The sequence below is a fragment of the Macrobrachium rosenbergii genome, chromosome 41 (assembly GCF_040412425.1).
Source record: "Macrobrachium rosenbergii isolate ZJJX-2024 chromosome 41, ASM4041242v1, whole genome shotgun sequence".
Classification (NCBI taxonomy): Eukaryota; Metazoa; Arthropoda; class Malacostraca; order Decapoda; family Palaemonidae; genus Macrobrachium; species Macrobrachium rosenbergii.
The window spans coordinates 54,237,998-54,254,598 of NC_089781.1; the positions used below are offsets into that span (position 1 = coordinate 54,237,998).

The window sequence follows — 16,601 nt, forward strand, 5'->3', positions numbered from 1 at the left end:
CACTCTCTTCCACAATTTTTGCTCAACCCTACCATCCTTCCCCAAATACAAATCCCCAAGCACATCCCCTTTCATACGTAATTCAATTACATTCATATTAGGACGGACCACCATCCCACATTTTTTCAAAACTCACATCCCAATAAAATATCGTATTTATCATTCATTACTCTCAATCACACAAAAATCACTTTCATCCATCATTACATCCCCAATTTCTAACCGTTCACACACTCTTCCAACCACTGCTACCCCTAAATTTCCAATCCCTCTTACTTCCCCCTGACAATTCCTAATCTCACACGTATTCCTCAATTTCTCACATCCATTCTTAAATATGACATTCATACTACACCCGGTATCTACTAAGGCAATCAATCTTACTCCCTTACAACACACTTGCACACTCATGCACTCGTCAGTCTTTCCAGCAAAACCTCCTCATGCAACAACCCTCACATACATGCATCACACGCACTGCTTGCATCCTGGAGGATCCACCCATTTGAACCCCCTTCACACTCAGTTTCCCGAATTCGCTGTCACAGTCACCCTCTTTCGTCTACATACACTTGATACATGCCCTTCCATTCCACATTCAACACACTTCGCTCTCGGTTCTGAACACATTCTCGCATAATGCCCATTCTTACCACAGTTGCCACATATTACATCCACTGGGTACCTCTACAACCATTAGCAATATGACCCACCTGTCCGCACCTGTAGCATTTAACCCCTATCTTTCGTACACTCCTTACCAAATGTCCCGATTGCCCACACCCAAAACACGCTCCTAAAGCCCACCTACACTCATTCTTTGTATGTCCTTCCTTTCCACATCTAAAACACTTCTGCTCGACTTCCACTCACCGACCTTCCCCTTTGTACACTACTATCCCTAACCCGTCCAACCCATTGTTCCCTTACAAACCCACCATTCATCCTCACTGGCACCTCCACATTACTTGCTCTTACACTCCTATCTATTACACTATCGGCCATTCTCATTGGGCCCCCAACACTGCATCCCTAAAGCTTCCAAACTCTGGCACTCTCTCATCTACCCCAGCCCTTACACTTACACTTCTGCTCTCTTTATAACCCTGTCAAGCTCATAATCTTCTACAATTTCCAAAATTTCTCCCAAGTCAACCTTTCATTCGTCCATCTTTTCTTCTCCTTCCGCTTCAAGTTCACAAATTCTCTAACTCCATCTGGCACTGTCCCTAACAACTTCCGTACTAACTCCTTACATTCATCTATCCCATCATCCCCAAACTTCTTCCTTGCCAACGTCTCCAGCCTACAAGCATACAGTGACAAGGTTTCCCCAGCTTTCATTCTTGCCTCATCAAATTCATTCTTCCTCTTATACTTAACACTCGCTTTCATACGCCTCGCTTGCTCAACTAGTCTAGCTTTCACCTTGTCATACTCATCATCTCCCACACTCATAATAACCCTATACATATCAAGCAAAACCCAGTCAAATATTCTCCTAATTCTCGTGCCCACACTCTCTTACTTTCCCCATATTTATCCTGACAAAACCTTTCATACTCCCTAAAGAAATCATGCACATCCCTACTTCCATACTCATTATACCTTTCACACCGGGTACCTCCCTCACATACATAGCCTTTCTCACTTCTTTCTCACTTTCACTCTCACTTTCGCTACTTTCACTCTGTCCTTTCATACCCTCTTCCGAATACAAAGAGTCCACTTCCGCACTTACATTCATCTTACTCATTACACTCTTCTTCCCCCTCTTTTTTATCCACTTTTATCCACTCACCTCCATCCACCTCACTATCACTACTGCCTTCACCTCTCCCTTCTTTCCTGCCTTTCCCACTTCCTTACCCTTCTTACCAGTTTCCTTTCCCTTTCCCTTCTTCCCTTTTTCTTCCCCTGACTTATCCTTTACTTTCCCTCTGTTCCTTCCCTTTGCTTTTCATTCCCCCTTTTCCTTACCCTGCCTCTCATTCCCTCGTTTCTTACTTCCTATTCCTAAATCACTTTCATCACTCACGCTTCCATTCACTTCTTCCTCCTTTTCTTTCTCTCTTGGCCCTTCACACGTTCCAGAGAACCTGCCTCCAACAGCCCCTTCTCCAAAAACACCCTTGAACATACCTTTCACCATTTCTTCCACACCTTTCATCATTCCCTCCAACTTTTTATCCACCCTCTCTTCCATTCTCTCTTCTGACTCTTTCATCTCCCCTTTCATTTCTTCTTTTGCACTTCTTAGCATTCCCCCCATCTCCTCCAACTGACTCCTGAACTCCTCATTCTCACTCCTCAGCCTCCCATTCTCCTCCTCCAGCCTACCCTGGAGTTCCCTAGCCACTCGGAGTTCCTCTCTCAGTTTCTCTATCTCACTCATCCTGACCTCTTACTCTCACTCTACCCACCACAAACAATCCTAATGGCTATTATACAACAGCCCCACGTTGGGCGCCAAATTTATGCGGCGGAATTCAAACCCACAAACAAAACAACAAACAACACTCACCCTGATCTTCGGTTGCTGGAGATGGATAAAGGTCGCCGTAACAACCACAACCGCAAACAACCACAAACACAACAAGGAAATACAAAAAAAAAGAAACAGAACACACACACAAATAAACAGCACACCAACAAGAAAACCAACAACTCCCGGAAAAGCATACGAAAAAACTGTCCCACACAAGAACCACTGACCGGCACTAGCTCTGACTAAAGACTCCCTCCAAAACCGAAAAATCCTTCACATATTCCACAGACAGACAGCCAAAACAAACTAACGACCTCATCCCTCTTCCAAAACCAAAGCACTCACTAACGACAATTACACTCTCTCTCTCTCTCTCTCGTTGGTTGAAATGCTAAACACAAACAAATTTATTCATCCCTCTATAATGAGATGTGGAACACGTGAGTCTGTGCACCACGTTACATTGCACATATTAGCAAGCAAACTGGGTGAAGACATGTGTGAAGTGATACCAGCAGTGCATCAACTGGAAGTGATTACATGAGCACATGTGGTACAAGACATACATCACTCACAGCTAATCCTGTTCAGTATCTCCCTGAATTTGGTAAAGTTTGTAGGTGGGATGAATTGGAACATCAAATCAAGAAAGCTGAGCTTTATCTTATTCAGGTGATTAAGAAAGGCTGCCAGTGTCAATCTATGAGTGAACTCAGGTCTATTATGCATCATCATTGCAAAATGAATTCTTTAGCCAAGTTACCACCAACCACCTCTGTATCTTTAAGGGGTCACATTTTGAGAAGTTATTTTGCAACGAACATGGTCCGTACTCGGCTTTCTGAGACTCCTTTTCAAATTGATTTTAAAGATTATGGATATTATGAGGAAGGTAACATGTTACTTCCATGTACATCAGAAAATAATTTTCCATATGAATTTGTACTCTGGTAAATGTCATAAATGTGCCACTTCAAAATGTAAATGTAGACAAAGTGGAGTTTTGTGTTGTAGGTTGTCATTGTCAAAATACCATGAATGATAATGCTTGCAAGAATCATCATGACATAATGTAAATATGTTGTATATCAAATAATAAATTGAGCAATCTCTTGTTTTGCTTCTGTTAATTGATAGATCAATTATGTTCTTATAGAGACAGCAAATTGCAATTTTATTTTGGTTGCACTGTATATATGATAAGCAACATTCATTGTGGTAAAAGAAATTTATTCTTACGGGGTAGGTCAAAAGTGTGTCTTGAACAAATTGTGTTACATAAATTTTCATTTATTTTGTATCTTTATAATGACATGCATTGGGCTATAACAATATTCTGTATCAACCAAATATGAGGTAATTGTATAATGAAAATGACAGAAAAAGTGGTATGTCATTAATGAATAAGTGGAAGTGATTTTATACTTTTACAGTCAACCCCTGGATTCACAGTCTTGCAATTTGCAAACTCAGCAATTTGTGGAATTTTCTGTGGAACCTACCTAAAATTATTCGCGGGAAGACTCACCCATTCGCAGACTTTTTCTTAGAGCAATATTCTGTATTTTCATATTATTTTCGTGGCTAAATACTGTACTGTACCTACATATATGCTTTATGATAAAATAATGATTTACAGTACTAATTTTCAAATATTAATATTAAGTTTAATAAGATTAAATAATAACATTAGATAATGAAATAATAATCCTCTCTCTCTCTCTCTCTCTCTCTCTCTCTCTCTCTCTCTACTGAGATGAGAGAATTTGTATGTATATGTAATATGTATGTTTATGTGTTTTGTTTGATAAATAAATGATTTAATAATTTTCATATATTAATATTAACCCTTTAACGCCGACTGGACGTATTTTACGTCGACAAAAATTGTTTGTCGGGTGCCGAGTGGACATAAAATATGTCGACTACAAAAAGTTTTTTTTTAAATATTCGCGGAAAAATACTTATAGGCCTTGTTTGCGAAAAATTTTAAATCGCGCCTTGAGGGATGCTGGGAGTTCACGGAACATGCTGTTGTTTTGTTTACAAGCGTGACCCAGCTACGCATGCGCGAATTTCTTTCTTATTCCAAAAGAAAGCATCAGCTAACTCTGCTGAAAATATCAGAAATTCTTTAGTCACTTTGTCGTAATTTTTGCACAGCTTTGTATTAGCCGTTACATAAAGTTTTATATATGAAAATGCGCGCAGTTTCATGTACGAGTATAATACAACAAAAAATAACTCATGGTTGTAGCTTTTATCAGTTTTGACATTTTCATATAAATCACGATAGGTGCCAAAATTTCAACCTTCGGTCAACTTTGACTCAACCGAAATGGTCGAAAAATGCAATTGTAAGCTAAAACTCTTACATTGTAGTAATATTCAATCATTTACCTCCATTTTGCAACAAACGAGAAGTCTCTAGCACAATATTTCGATTTATGGTGAATTTTTGAGAAAAACTTTTTCCTTACGTCCGCGCTAACTGCTGAAAAGCTTGTAAGAGCCTGACGCCGTCTCTTCCAAACACGTGTGTGTTCGTGTGTTCGTCGTCCATCGGAGTGGACAAGACAACAAGAGCGTCTCGTTTTCTTTCTCTAAAAGAACGCGATTTCAACCATACAATATTTCCGTCTGTTTCTCCCCAACCATTGTTGTCTTGATGTATGTACAATCACCACTACTTGCATTGCCATGCAAGCATTCTAATCATGTACTCGTAATGTTCCAACGAATCTTCTGTATCAAACTGTGTGTATGTTTCTGTTTGTGAAGACGCCAAACGCCTCGCCACTCCGATGGACGACGAACACACACATGTTTGGAAGAGACGGCGTCAGGCTCTTACAATCTCAGAAATTCTTTAGTCACTTTGTCGTAATTTTTGCACAGTTTTGTATTAGCCATTACATAAAGTTTTATATATGAAAATGTGCGCAATGTCATTTAGAATACAACAAAAAATAACTCATGGTTGTAGCTTTTATAAATTTTGACATATTTTCTTATAAATCACGATAAGTGCCAAAATTTCAACCTTCGGTCAACTTTGACTCGACCGAAATGGTCGAAAAATGCAATTGTAAGCTAAAACTCTTACATTCTAGTAACATTCAATCATTTACCTTCATTTTGCAACAAACGAGAAGTCTCTAGCACAATATTTCGATTTATGGTGAACTTTTGAAAAAAATTTTTTCCTTACATCCGCGCGTGCTAACCCTGCTGAAAATCTCAGAAATTCTTTAGTCACTTTGTCGTAATGTTTGCACCGTTTTATATTAGCCGTTACATAACGTTTTATACATGAAAATGTGCGCAATTTCATGTAGAATACAACAAAAAATAACTCATGGTTGTAGCTTTCATCAGTTTTGAAATGTTTTCATATAAATCACGATAAGGGCCAAAATTTCAACCTTCAGTCAACTTTGACTCGACCGAAATGGTCGAAAATTGCAATTGTAAGCTAAAACTCTTACATTCTAGTAATATTCAATCATTTACCTTCGTTTTGCAACAAACGAGAAGTCTCTAGCACAATATTTCGATTTATGGTGAATTTTTGAAAAAACTTTTTCCTTATGTCCGCGCTAACTCTGCTGAAAATCTCAGAATTTCTTTAATCACTTTGTCGTAATTTTTGCACCGTTTTATATTAGCCGTTACGTAAAGTTTTATATATGAAAATGTGTACAATTTCATGTAGAATACAATAAAAAATAACTCATGGTTGTAGCCTTTATCAGCTTTGAAATATTTTCATATAAATCACGATAAGTGCCAAAATTTCAACCTTCGGTCAACTTTGACTCGACCGAAATGGTCGAAAAATGCAATTGTAAACTAAACTCTTACATTCTAGTAATAGACAATCATTTACCTTCATTTTGCAACAAACGGGAAGTCTCTAGCACAATATTTCGATTTATGGTGAATTTTTGAAAAAATCTTTTTTTTACGTCCGTGCGTTACGAATTCATGCATCATTTTGTGATAACATTTTCTGTGTTGCTTTGATCGTTTTACAATTTGTTATATACCAAAGTCATTGCAATTTAGTGTACAATACAACGAAAAAAAAACTCATTAGCTTAACCACTTTGCTCACAGCGCGATTTGTATACAATTATATATGGAAATTTTTTTTGCGCTGTCATATATTCTGATATTTATATATGATGATATTTTTTTTCATTTCTGATGGTTGCATACTAAACCTCAGGCAATGAGAAAAAAAGGAGCCAAAAATGAACTCTTAATCTTAAAAACCAAGCGTGCTGTGATTTTTTGAAAAAAAATTTCTTTCCGCTTTGGCGCTAACTCCCAAACCCCACCGGCATACGGCAGACACTTTTGTAAATAGAGGCTCGGCATTTAAGGGTTAATGTACTAAACATAGCAGAATATCAATTAATTAAAGAAAATATAGTGAATTAGTAAGATTTTATTTCTATAAGTTCTTTCCCTCATCTTTTTCCTAAAGCTCTGGAGTGAGGGGTTTGTGTAACCTGTCAAATATGTCAAATATCTTGACATACTGACTGCAGGGGTATAACTACAAAGGGTACTGAAAATCTCTCTCTCTCTCTCTCTCTCTCTCTCTCTCTCTGTAGTTTTATAGGTGAATGTGACATTACGTTTTTATTAATTTTTTCATATTTTCCATGTTTTAATTAAAACTTTTTGCATTTGTATAGTAAATTATTAAAAATTTTAAACCAGTACATATCATTCCCAGTCTTTTCTCGGATTCTTTAGAGCAATTAACTTGACACATTGACCATGAAGGGGAGTGTTGCCCACAGATGGTCATAGGATATTGAAATCTCTCTCTCTCTCTCTCTCTCTCTCTCTCTCTCTCTCTCTCTCTCTCTCTCTCTCTCATTCCAAAGGATACTCAGAAGTGAGAGATGGATAGATAGATAGAAATGGAGAGTGGTTGATAGAAAGACATACTCTCTCTCTCTCTCTCTCTCTCTCTCTCTCTCTCTCTCTCTCTCTCTCTCTCTCTCTCTCTCTCTCTCTCTCTTATTGGCTGGAAGGGTTAGAAGTACGTATATATATTTTTAAGGGTAAAATGTTTAAGATGACTTTGAAACGATATTAATAATATAATTTCAAATATTAATACAGTAATAGGATAATAGTTTAAGGTATATTTGATGTAGGATTCTAGTTTAAGGTATACATTGCATATTTTAACTTTCAAGATGGGCAGTTATAAGCTTTTTTAGAGAGGGGTGTTAACTACTCGCTGGGGGGGTTGTGGTACGCATCCCCCGCAAATACAGGGGGTTGATTGAAGTTTGCTAGGAAATAAAAAATCTCACAATTTTGTTGAATTTTACTGTTTCACAGATTATCAGTGACTTTTAGGTAATATGATTCTTTTGCCAATAGGTTATAGAATATTTATTTTATGGCGATGAAAAATGCAATAATTTTCTTTTCCTGGTTTTCAATGTTTTCAAAATCAGTTTCATTTGTCAATATGCAGTATAGTAATGGATTTATTACACTAGAAAGATTATTGTGATTTGAATAGATATTTGTACTTACAGAGGTTCAAACATTACATGATATCAAGTATCATAACCATAATGGTGTGTAACTGCAATTATATGTATACAGTAAACCCCCCATATTCGCAGTCTCACTATTCGCGGATTGCTCTGTGGAATGTATCTACCCATTATTCACGGAAAATTCGCCCACTCGCGGTATTTTTCACTGAGAAACATTCACTAATTACTGTATTTTCATATTTTCATGACTAAATGCACTTTTTATGATAAAACTATTAAAATACTCAGGTACAAGCATTTTTAGAGTTTTTTTTTGTGTTTAATCTATCAAAATAGGCAATTCTAAGTGTTTTTAGAGGGGTTCTAAGTATTCGCGGATTTCAGCTATTCGCGGGGGCTGTGTGGTATGCATCCCCGTGAATACAGGGCATTTACTGTAGTGTTATTTAATTGATTGTATCTCATGAAAAATAAGATATGGATATGAACTAAATGTATAATGAATAGTGCTTTATTTATCTATCCTATGATATATATTTAGATGTTTCTTTACGTTACCTGGATCTTTTATAAAGAACTTAATTATTTGTAATTTTATTTTCCATGATTTTTTTCCTGAAGAATCCAAGTTCATGATTCATAACTTTATATGCAAAATTTTAATATGCGTATAATTATTTCAGATTACTCCTGCACATATTAGCTATGTCTGGTGAAAATTTGAAAGCAATTGAATGAAAAATTTGGTGGCTAGCACTCAAAATGTGAATTTTCCTGGAGCGCAGTAGAGGGCAATATATTTGCTACAGTTTGCTACTTTGACAGTTATAGCAGGAGATTTGACAGGGTATGAAGTGGCCACCCACTTTTTTCTGACCTTTCCTTGTGTCTGCTATCAGTCTGTGAAGAGAAATTTAGGGTACCTTTCTTCGCAGACGATCATCACCCCTCAGCTGCTGTACTACTCTCTCATTAAATGCTAAGCAACAAAAATCACAAGCATTATACAGCTACTTTATTTAAAGAAAAACTCGTGAAAAACTCATGCACATTAAAATGTCAAATTTTCAGACAGTATCAACCTACCCAACCAATCAGCTAACTTAGGTTTGACATATATGTATGTACTGTATATATATATTGTATATATGTATATGTGCATTTATATATATGCAGTAAAACCCCTGTATTCATGTTCTCTCGGTTTGCTCACTCACCAATTTGCAGATTTCTCTATGGAACATATATACCCATTATTTGCAGAAAATTCGCCCATTTGTGGTATTTTTCACTGAGAAATATTCACTAATTACTGTATTTTCATATCATTTTCATGGCTAAATACTTTTTTGCGATAAAACTATTAAAATACTCAGGTACCCAGGTGGTGCTCGAGTTACGATAATTCGCCTTACGATAACTCGATTTTGCGATGGGGTAAGCAATTAATACCGATGCGACAATATTTATAAAATATTTTAAAATTTCATGTGGGTGCAGGTAGCAGCATACAATCAGGCACAGAGAGACCAAATTACAATAGACCAACTTTTTTTCCTCATCTCTTTATCCCATCTTCTAGTTAAAAAAGTAAAAGAGAATGATAAAAGTATTGTTAGTAATGTTATACTCTTGTGTAAATGTGTACGGTCATAAACAACTGAATGAGAAACTGTTGTTTTGCTTTTAACTGAATCAGATAACAACAGCTGCTTTACTTGTATTTCCACCAATCGTGCGGTAGTAAACAATTACCGTAGTTATGTTACAAATGACGTTAAGTAGAATAGGACCGATATATTTTTACACTATACCCTTATTCTCTATGGATAAAAGATCAGCAAGGAAATATGCTGCTAAATTTAAGCTGCAAGTTGTAGTTGAAGCTGAGAAAACAATGTTCAAGCTGCTAATGACCATAAATTATTGTGCATCGGCAACATAGATGAAACTCGACCGTAAATAAAATTGGAGAGAAGGTATTTTAATCAAAACTACTGGGCATGCAAGAACACATTACTGTTGTTTTTACGCCGATAAAAGATAAATACATACACCTCTTAATATGATGAAATCAAGTGAAAATAGCGAACAGAATTAGATTTGCCTTATGATAATTCTATTTTGCAATGGGGTAAGCAATTAATACCGATACGACAATAATTATAAAATGTTTTTAAATTTCATGTGGGCTTAAGTAGCAGCATACAATCAGGCAGCGAGAGAGACCAAATTACAATAGACCAACTTCTTTTCCTCCATCTCTTTATCACATCTTCTAGTTATAAAAGTAAAAGAGTATGATAAAAGTATTGTTAGTAACGTTATACTCTTGTGTAAATGCATACAGCCATAAACAACTGACCGAGAAACTGTTGTTTTGCTTATCACTGAATCGGATAACAACAGCCATTTTGCATGTATGTCAGCCATCATACAGTAATACACAATTACCGTAGTGATAGTGCAAATGAAGTTAAGTAGAATAGGACTGATATATTTTTACATTATACCCCTATTCGGTATGGATAAAAGATTGGCAGGGAAATATACTGCTAAATTTAAATTGCAAGTTGTAGCTGAAGCTGAGAAAACAATGTTCAAGCTGCTAATGACTATAAATTATTGGGCATCAGCAACATGGATGAAACTCGACCATAATTAAAATTGAAGAGAAAATATTTTAATCAAAACTATGGCATGATAGAACATATTACTGCTATTTTTACACCAATAAACGATAATTACGTAAAGCTCATATTATGATGAAATCAAGTGAAAATAATGAACGGAATCTTGAGTTCTTTTATTTTTGGGTTTTTATTTCAGTTTATTCAGAATTTTTTTTTCTTTTTTTTTGAGTTATTTTGGGTTGAAACATATCTTTCTTATGTGTATGTGGGAAATGGGTTGTACTGGGTGTGGGATATAACGTGTTTTCTCTGCATAGAGACAATGGTCGGTTGTTTGGTTAGCAATTTTTGCAGGGAGACAAGTGGTGGTAATATCAAAGGGTGAATGTTACTTCTGAGATTATTCTTCTTTTTTCTTTCTTTTCTTGTGGGGAGATCACGTGAGTTAACCTTGAAAAACATATGACGTTGATGCTTAGCTGTTCATGAGGTCATTGAGCGTTAATGGAGCAGAGTATAAGAAGTGGTTTACTTCCATAGAGTTTATGAATGATTGCTAGGTGGGGGATAGTGTTTTTTTTTTTTTCTTCTTTTTTAGAGGGTATTGCATAAGATTTTAATCTTACATGCTTTTAGGATCAGGCTGAATTTTATTGGGGGTGAGTGATTCTTTTGGTTTAGACAGAAATGAGAAGGGGAAAGTCAGAAAAATGAAAGGCAGGGAATCAGTAGATCAGTCATTGACTCATAGGATCATGACATTTACGTCCCCTATCCAGTCCTTTGGGGGCTTGATAAATGGAAGCTTGAGACAGCCAGTTGAGATATTTATCAAAAGTGTTGAGAATCACTTAACAAGAGAATCGCAGGTGGTGGAGATGCACTTAATGAGGCGAGAGGGTTCCTGGCATTAGATGTGACAGACATTGGTAAACGCTGTCGCAGTTTTGAGTTCAGGAGGTGTAGTACTTGGGAGGATTTAAAGAAATTTCTAAGAACTGCTTAGGGGGCGGATGAATGTGGAGATTTGGTTCAGGATATGAGAGCATTTTATAAAATTAGGAGAATACAGAGTTCCATGGTAGATTATAGCTCGCAGTTGTTTGATTCACCTACGGATTTGGTTGAGAAATTGAGAGCTTGGACTGAGTAAATAGAGGTTGTGATTTTGAATGATGCACCAGACGCAATAGTTAGCAGTTCTGACAGACCGGTGGAGGCTACTTCTGAAGAAACTTTTATCTTTTCTTAAATCAAGAAGCACATGTAGATTGCCCAACAGTAGATATCTTTTCTTAAATCAAGAAGCACATGTCGAAATGCCCAACAGTAGATAGCACTTTTTTCAGTGGAATGTCTAAAACCACGACAGTAGGCCAAAGGAACTTCCTGCAGAGAGAATCAAACTTTGCCTCTAGTAGTTTTTACAGTAAAGTGGAGATTGATAAAAAATCTACAGATCATACACCGAAAATTTGTTGCTTTAATTGTACTAGACAGGGCATACTAAGAAATATTGCCGAACCAAATATTGTGGCATGTGTAAGAATCCTTCACATAATTGGCAATTTTGTCCGTTACTCAAAGGGTAATGATAGACCAGTAAATCAGAATTTTGGAAGTGGCTGTAAGAAAGCTCCTCAAGAAGGATATCCACAAACTTCCTGAGACAGAAACTATTTTTGGAGGACAGAACAAACAAAAGGGAAAGGATAAAATGTTCATGTCATATAGGACTTTTGGGAGATACAGGAGAACGGAAGCCGGTGGTGAAAGGAGCTGTAGCCGGATCGAGTCCTCTTAATTGTTTTGGATACAGGGGCGACGGTCAGTCTGATGGACTTTGACTTTTATCAATCGAAGTTCCCTCAGTTTCAACTAAGGCATTCAGAGGATAAAGTGTGCAATGTCCAAGCTCATAAATTGGATGTTGTGGGAACGGCAGATATTTGTTTCTCGCTAGGGAACCAGTTAATACAGGAATCAGTTTTGGTGGTGAGGGTGTAAAGTCACCACATCGGCGCCAGGATAGTGTTTCGGCGGCGCCATTAATTAAGTCTCCGCTGAGCTTGTTTTCTTTGGTGACTTCCCATTTTCTTCAAAGCTCAATTAGTCACGCCTAAAACGTGCCAGGTCACGCATTTTAATCATTTTTACTTTATGCGTATTTATACAAATGTCACACATTGTGTATCACATGTTTCTTCATTCACAGGCATCAAGACTGTATCCATATTGTAGCTCTGTATGTTTTGTATTGTAATTTGTACTCGTTCACTGTATATTATTGTTTATTGTTTCGACCTCAGGTCACAGTCAATTCCATTGTCTCTCGCGGGCGGCGTCAGTCGGCCTGCCTGGATCTGTAATAAAGTAGCAGTAACTTTTACCTGCTTTTGGTGGTGACCCCGGAGTATCCCGGAGCCATTAGCGGACTCACACGGTGACTTAGTCTTGGCTCCAGGATTTCTCCAAAACGCTCTTAGCGGCCTAAACACGGCGAACCAGCGTTTGAGCGTGCTGACTCTCGTCGGCATACCCCACCAGCGTCACCAGCGGAAATCACATGTTTCTTCATTCACAGGCATCAAGACTGTATCCATATTGTAGCTCTGTATGTTTTGTATTGTAATTTGTACTCGTTCACTGTATATTATTGTTTATTGTTTCGACCTCAGGTCACAGTCAATTCCATTGTCTCTCGCGGGCGGCGTCAGTCGGCCGCTATATAAGCTGCCTGGATCTGTAATAAAGTAGCAGTAACTTTTACCTGCTCGTTTCTTTGACACCTTACAAGGGGACTTACCTAGGGAAACAAGATTTTACTGAGGCATCCACCTTGTAGGAGGATTGGGATTTCTATATACCGTAGTAAAGGAGGTATAACGGCTGGTGAAACTGGGGGTTTTATCCCATATATAGGTACTGTGGAAATGGAGGAGGATGTATTTGAAATGGGGAATAATGAGGTAATAAGTAGAGATAATGAGGAAATAGGGAGAAATTATGACTCATAGGGAGAAAGTGAGCCTAATGGTGCAGGAAACAGGACATATAAAGGTGTTTTAATGGAGGATATAATTTTAGAACCAGGTATGGTGAAAGTGAAGGGGAGGGATATAAAAGCGGATAAACAGGTGTGTGTGGTGGGAGGCAGTGAGAAACTTAAAAGAGTAGTGAGTACAATTTTCGTAAACAAGATGTTAAATAAAAGGGTTACATGGGTGGACTTGCTAAACTGCAGTAATTCATTTATGAGGTATCAAAGGAATACGTTGGGATCTGGAAGAATGAAGCAAGGAAATGGAATCAGTAGCGGTAATGGGGAGCAAAATTAATTTACAGAGGCTGAAATGCAAGTTAGAAGGGAGATATTTAGAAATCATTTGGGTGTGGTAGACTATAAAGAATACATAGAAGTTTAGGTGAAATTTTAGCTGAATACTCAGATGTTATTGCTCTAAAAGGAGATAAACTTAGGTTGACAAATGTGTTAGAACACAAGGTTCATTTGGAGAAGGGTACGAACCCGATATATGTCCCGTCATATAGAATACCTTTTAAGATAAGGGAGCAGGGTGAACAACAGGGTTAACAAGTGGGAGGATGAAGGTATAATTAGGCCTAGCTCTTCTCCATTTAAATTTCCCATTGTTAGCAGTACCAAAGAAAGATGGTTCAGTCTGTGTATCATATATGTGTAGATTTCAGGAAATTAAATGAGAAAACAATCCCAGACAGATATCCAATGGCATGTTTGCCAGATTTATTTATGGAGATTGGGGGCAAGAATAATTATCATTTGACCTCGTGCAAGGATTTTTGCAAGTACCGTTGAGTGAAGAAAGTAGAAGGTTGACAGCATTTTCAATCCCAAAAGGGCACTATGAGTTTACAAGGATGCTCTTTGGTTTGTCAAGTAGTCCTATTACATTTACGAGGCCAGTAAACAATCTTCCATGGGATGGGGAAAAATGTATTTGTTTATATGGATGATATATTAGGTGCTACGGACTCTATACAGGAACATTTAGAAGTACAGTACTTAGAGAAATTCTCTAGAGGCTTAGGATGGCAGGTCTGAAAGTTAAACTAGCCAAGCATGATTTTCTGGAGAAAAATATTGTATATCTAGGATGTCATTTCAAAAGGTGTACAATTGAATGATGAGAAGGTCATGGCTATTGCAAATTTTCCTACACCCAAGAATAAGAAAAGTGTTTGCTCATTCACAGGAATGGCAGGTTTTTCTGTAGATTTGTGAAAGGATTTTGTACGTTGTCGGCACCTTTGGCAGATATGTTGAGGGATGATGTACAGTTTTCATGGGGTGAAGCTCAGGAGGTAGCTCTTCAGAAAGTCAAAGATGCTTTAATGAGTCCTCCAGTTTTGAAGTTCCCTGATTTTTCTTTACTGTTCACATTAGTGACTGATGCCAGTCAAGAAGGGGTAGGTGCATGTTTAATACAGAAATTTGAGGGTAAGTTTCATCCAATAGCTTTTTATAGCAAAAAGTTCCCCCCTCAACTTGTGACCACTTTGGTGTGGTGAGGGGGCTCTTGAACCCCAGGAATTTGTTCCTGGGTTCGAGTCCAAGCGTCCCATATATATCATTGTATATTTCATTGGATTAATTTTGTGGAATTTTCCACTTTTGCTAAAATTTATTGGACCTGATAAACAGGAAAAGATATAGCTGGGATTGGGTTTATATCTGAAGCTAAATAGTGGGAACTGTGGTAGGACCATCAACTACCTGATAATGTTTGGACTTGAGAGATATCAGATTGATAGCTCAAGGGTGGAGCTATTCTTTAGGGCTGGGCCATGGATTCCAGGGGATCAGGTTATGGGGATAGGATTCTCGTCATTCTATCCGGTTTGCCCATAATGCGATCAGGGTAGGGATGATTGTATTCTTACAATACCCTCAGTCCTAGCAAGCGGGTTTGACTTACACTTGGGCCACTCTAATCGTGTTGTGCCATCCCTTGTGGGGAAGGGTAGGGATGTGGACATTTGGGAGTCGGCTCTCACTTGTACCATTGGTAGAAGAATAAACTCCATGAAAAGCTGATGATATCTTTTTAAGGTTTTCAGGTTGAATTTTTTTTCCTCTCAGATCTTTATATCTAGTAGCTATAAGGATTCGAATACCCCTGGGCCCTTTGACGGCACTGTTTTGCCACATATGACGACCTCTGACAAGGCCTTGACACGAATGACATCTCTTGGCATGAACCTGACCATGGATGTGGAATGCTCCAGTGGTGGTACCACCTCTCAGGGTAGTCATCACAAACTGAAAACTTACCAGTGTGGGAACATGGTGGATAATTTAAAAGTTTTACATGTAGAGCACATTCCCTTGGAATGTGACTGTGAAACTCACTGTTTCGTTTGCTAGTTATGGTAAAATAATAGAGATAAGAATGAACTTTGATGAAAATGAAGGGGAAGGGGAAGCATAGGTAAATTTTCAAAAACATGAAGCTGCACTTAAAGCCACAACAATAATAATAATATCAACATTTGTAAATCAACTTTCAATGGAGCACTGTCTGACAAGAACCCTAAAAACATGGGTGTTTATAAACCATCTCAATGGGTACAAGTGGCTCAGCCAGATTTGGAGGACAATGCCATTCTTGAAAGAGCTCCCAAACCTCCAGTGTGGTTGGTAGTATCTGCTAGGGAGGAAAATTACAATTACTACAAATTTAGCAGATACATCCAAAAAAAAAAAAAGCTTGGGGTTGTTGATATGGGTAACGTCTCAAGGTTTGTTAAAGGCCGTGTCATTCACGCCAGCTCAAAGACCCAATCAAATATGTTGACATTGAAGAAGTTCAAGAAAGCTGATAAATTAAAGAAATTAGACCACACGTGAATTTCTGTTACGGAAGAGGAGTAGTATTTGATAGAGACCTTTGTGAATTGATGGAA

General features: G+C 37.6%; 1 protein-coding gene across 1 annotated transcript in view; it reads left to right on the plus strand.

Annotated features, from left to right (window-relative positions):
* The window catches only part of LOC136826865 (dual specificity protein phosphatase 23-like), a 198,315-nt gene that overhangs the window by 29,923 nt on the left and 151,791 nt on the right, over positions 1-16,601 (plus strand). The window lies entirely within an intron of this gene.